This window comes from Ananas comosus, linkage group 3, assembly GCF_001540865.1.
Source record: "Ananas comosus cultivar F153 linkage group 3, ASM154086v1, whole genome shotgun sequence".
NCBI classification, from domain to species: domain Eukaryota; kingdom Viridiplantae; phylum Streptophyta; class Magnoliopsida; order Poales; family Bromeliaceae; genus Ananas; species Ananas comosus.
The window spans coordinates 3322500-3327191 of record NC_033623.1 but is presented as its reverse complement, the minus strand read 5'-3'; the positions used below and the strand labels follow the sequence as shown (position 1 = coordinate 3327191).

Here is a 4692-nt window from a genome sequence, read left to right as displayed (position 1 = left end):
TAATTATTAGGCTATATATTATTATTATAATTTATATTTATGAATTAAATATATCAAAATTATATAATATGAAAAATTAATAAGTATTTAATATAATATATGTAATAGTCTGCATATAATACTATATACATAATAGTCTGCATATAATACTATATGTAATATGATAATTATTATATATCAATAATTATTAGTTATATATAAATAATATATATAATATATACAATAAAAGAAAATATATATAATAGTTTTCTATTTATAAATTATTTTTTTCTTTTCAACCAAACAACCGTAAAAAAAAAAAACTAATTTTATATTTTTATTTATAAAATTATATATTTTTATATAGAAATATATTATATATCAATAAGGACTCATGAAAAGGCGACCGGCTTCGAGGCCTCCCCGCGCTTCGCGCTCTCCGCCTACCCGTACGGCAGCGCCCGTCCGCCTTCTCCCGTACTTTCCGCCTTCTCTCGCCCTGTTGCCTGTTCCGTCCGACATCCCGTCCGCCTTCTCCCGTCCGATAGGCATGGCGCTCGCGGGCTCTTCCTCGCTCTCTCTTCTGCTTTACCTCTCTCTGGCTATTATAAATACTAAACGGTTTGATATTTTTTTTTCCGTCTTTTTCTCTAATCTTTCCTGATTTTTATCCCCTGTTTTTTATCACTGTTGTTCCGTCGTTCTTGCCTTGTGGTGCGCATAGGTGCGAACGAGTGCGGGCGGGCGAGCGGAGGAGGGCGCGTGCGGGAGCGGCGCGCGGGAGCGAGCCGGGGCGCGAGCGGGCGCCCGGAGCGGGTCAGTCGCAGGGGGCAGCAGGTGCAGGCTCGAGCGTGCGAGGGCGTGAGCGAGTGCCGGGCGCGAGTCGCTCGCAGCGAACAGCACGTGCGGGCGTGCCCGGGGGCCAGGCGCGGGTCGCTCGCAGGGGGCAGCACGTGCGAGCGCAGCGTGGGCGGGCAGCTCTCCTTCCCCCTCTTCCCCCACCCCTCTCCGAAGAAACATTGAGTTAACAAACAACTGAGAGTGATTGTTTTTAGTGTCACCCTTTCCTCATTCTCTGTCTCTTGCACTCCAAGTGTTTGATGAATTGGCTCTGCAGTGGTGAAGTTGCTTTGGTCTGAGCTTATTATCTGGAGGATTATGGCTTTATCTTTCATAGCCGAATCGGTGGCGTCGGCGATCATTGAGGCGTGCCCAGCGGCTGGCGGCATGCAGGAAAATCCTCCTGAATTTGGAGAAATTCAGAAGCTGGGTAATCAAAAACCTCGAAATTACTACGTAAATGGATCAATGAGGGATTGAGCACTTCCTTCGATCTCTTCTCCACATTCGATTGCGGCCTTGATGGGAGCTTCACATGTAGAAGTGTTTGCTTCTATACAGAGAGGTCGCGTCAGAGAAGAATGAAATCGCACAAGGAGAGAGAAGGAGGTTTTTCCTTTGCTGTTTCATTTTTGTTCTGTAAATTTTAGGGTTTAATGGCATTTTTTTCTTGTGGGAGTTGCATAATTTGCTTCTTAATTTAGGGAAAGCTTGTTGGGTTTTGCTCTAGGGGTTTCGTGTAATATGTGTTGCTGGTAAAGATGGGAAATTTATATGTGTTTTATTTAATGTTGTAGCAATTGCAGCAATGTGTGGGAGATTGAGAAAGATTTGATGATGGAGAATGCGGCTGAAGTAGGGGATGATCAGGGATCGGGTTGGTTTGAAGTGAAAAGGTATTATTGCTTCTAATTAAATATTTTACTTTTATTTAATTTGATATTTTTATTTAATTTGATATCTGAGGAGGGTTATGTTTAATATAACAAATCTCTTTCCTACATAATGCCACTTTGCTTCAAATTAGACCTGCATTGTTTGTATTATTCATGAGTAATTCTATAATTAAAGAGCAAAACTGAGAAAAAAAAAACCGTGTCATATAAGCAAGTCAAGAATTTCATGACACTTCTTTCTTTTGTCAAGTATCCATTAAATCTAGATGTCATAGTTCAACTTCTATGTGACAGTGCTAAATGATAAATTGTGACTTAAAGAGCTAACCTATGCATTGCGATGAATGATCTATCATTGTACTTTTTTCTGCAGAAACACAGAAGCAGCTCAAAGCTCTCAATACAAAAGGCTTCTAGGGCAATGTTTTGTCTATTGTTGGTTACTTTGCTTGCACCTGAATGTGATAAGAATATGAACCTTCTATTCCCCGAGACTTTTGTCTTTCCTGCTTTCCTCACTTTGGATGGCTTACTTCGTCAGCAACCGGTTGTTCTCATTTGTGCTAGGAATAGTTTCGGCGTGTGCATGGTTTCTAGCTCGGTCAGCACTACTAATCAGGAAGGCTTCGCTGCCAATCTAATAATGCTCGATCACTAGGGGAGTGTGAGCAAAATTTATTTATTTATTTCCATACCTACTCATGTTTGCTGCTCCTCTTCACTTTTCTCTTCTTTGTAAACATTGTTTTCATGTTTTTTTAAGCTATTGGGATTTCCCCAAACTGTATCTTTGGCTTTGATTTGTCAAATATGTGTTTTCGCCTTGCTTTTACCTGCATTCGATTTTTTTTTCCCTTTTTGTTTCAACATCCTTTGAAGACTTAGTTATTTTACATCATTGTTTCAAGGTTTTCTACAGATAAAACTCTGTTCTTTTGCTTTTCCTTCAGCCTGATTTTCGAAACAAAAAAATTATATGCCGTGGAATCCGCAAGTCCCTTTTGATACGGTCCTACTGTATCAATAGGGATAAACGATCGCTTCGAGGGGATCGAACCTCCTAAAGAATTGAGAAGTAGAGAAGTAGAGAGAAGAGGTAGAAAGAGAAGAAAAGAAATGAGGAAAAAGAGACAATATTACTTTCTTATTTCTTGTTACTCCGGGTTACATTATATAGAGTCCAAATCCTTAAACTACTCCTAATCATACCTAATAAATCTATTCCCAAACAAGATAACTACTGCCTATTCCTAAATATATTCCTAAATAACAAGATATTTAAATTTGAACTTGTTTAATAAAAGAAAACTATTAAAAAGGAAAGTTGGGGTCGCATCATCTCCTCCGCCCTCGAAAGCTACCTTGTCCTCAAGGTGGAAAATCCTCAAGCTTGTCTAATCCTTTTATATCATCTTCTCTATTTTCATCAGGTTCGGCCTCGATCAAAAATAGTTGCTTTGATTTGCATCGATGTCCGGGTCTATATTTTTCATCACAATTGTAGCAAAGGCCTTGATCTCTTCTTACTTTCGCTTCAGCAAGTGTGAGGCGCTTTATAGGTGGAAGCGTCTCATTAGACATTAGTGTTGTAGAGGCAGACAAAAGAGAAGGCTTAGAATTTATAATACGATGTTGAGCTATCAACTTTTCCTCTTGTAGACGAGCAAGACCGATGGCTGNTCTCCAATTCAAAAAGCTTTTGTTAAATCTAAACCTTTTAAATGCAACACTTACATCCACTACTTTCTTTGCAGGAACATCACGACAAAAGCCAAGCTGATTTTCTCTCTTTTAATAGAGGGCTAATGGCTGGTAGCCAATCGGCTCCAATTTTAACTGAAAAGAAGCTCGAATCCTCAGAAAGAGTAAAGGAGTTGCGTCCTTCCTCGACAAAGAAGTTTCACACTTATGTCCTTCCCACTCCAGGTGACACCCACAGCGCTTCTTTATCAGGACCAATCAATCCAGACCGTCAATCTCAGCCGACGCAACTATGGCACACGTCTCCTCTCCACCCAAGTATGTTCACAAAGGATTCGAGAGAAAATGAAACACCACCTCACACAAGAACACCCAAAGAACAGTCCGTTCTCAGAGAGAGCAACATTAATAGTTGGCCGACGATATTATCTCAATTCTCATAGAAAATTACCTGCCTTACTTTGATCACAGTTAGATCTCATATCTTTCACAGTAAGCAACTAAACTACATGGTCTTAGAATTTCACCAACTTCGGCATTGAGCTGTTGAAACATTTAATTGAACTATTGTAGTCCTGGAAATCTTGATTCACCTTTTATTTTTTTTCATGTTTATGAGAAAAGATAGTTTTGGTTTTTCTGTATGTTTTCTAATATAGTTGTGTTAGAGTCTTATCAGTTTCTTTTTCTTTCTCTTTAAGAAATTTATCGCTGGAATGGAATCTTGCAGGATTGTATGATTGGCGTTCTTGAGAAACAGAATTGCTAATATTTTTCTTTTTCTTTGAGAAATTTGTGGTTGGAATGGATTCTTACAAGATTGTAATGATTTGCACTCTTGAGAAACAGTAGTTAGACCAAAACCTTTAATTGTGGTGGACTTGCAAATAATGCTAGAATTTTATTTGTTTTAAGTTAGACTCTGGGGAATGACACTGTTTTTCACGGAATTTTTCAAATTTTTTTAGATTGTATAAGATATGTACATTTAGTACTTTATCTTCCTGGTGCTCTGGTTGATAAATAGCAGGCTTAAAGGAGGAGAATTGATTACAATGTGCTGATATTTAGTTGTACTGAAAATTGTGATTTCTATCTTTTGGGCAACATAATCCTTGGGCAATCAACTGTGATTTAGTGTTCTGATGTTGTTCAAATTTTGATGTACACATGTGATTCTAACCTACTGATTCAAAATTTGCCAATAATTCTCTTATTTGCATTCTTTACCTGATTGGTTGTCAGATTATTTGTGCGAAAGCAGTTTTACAGATGT

The 4692-nt window shown here is 38.6% G+C and overlaps 1 long non-coding RNA gene across 3 annotated transcripts; it reads left to right on the top strand.

Annotated features, from left to right (window-relative positions):
• LOC109707123 lies at window positions 377-2553 on the top strand. 3 transcript variants are annotated; one of them, XR_002215409.1, is made up of 4 exons: window positions 377-600; window positions 704-1428; window positions 1617-1715; window positions 2089-2553. It is a non-coding gene; the product is annotated as an uncharacterized LOC109707123 (long non-coding RNA). The 3 variants fall into 3 exon arrangements; XR_002215410.1 differs by having other exon boundaries at window positions 377-1002; window positions 1097-1428; XR_002215408.1 differs by having other exon boundaries at window positions 377-1428.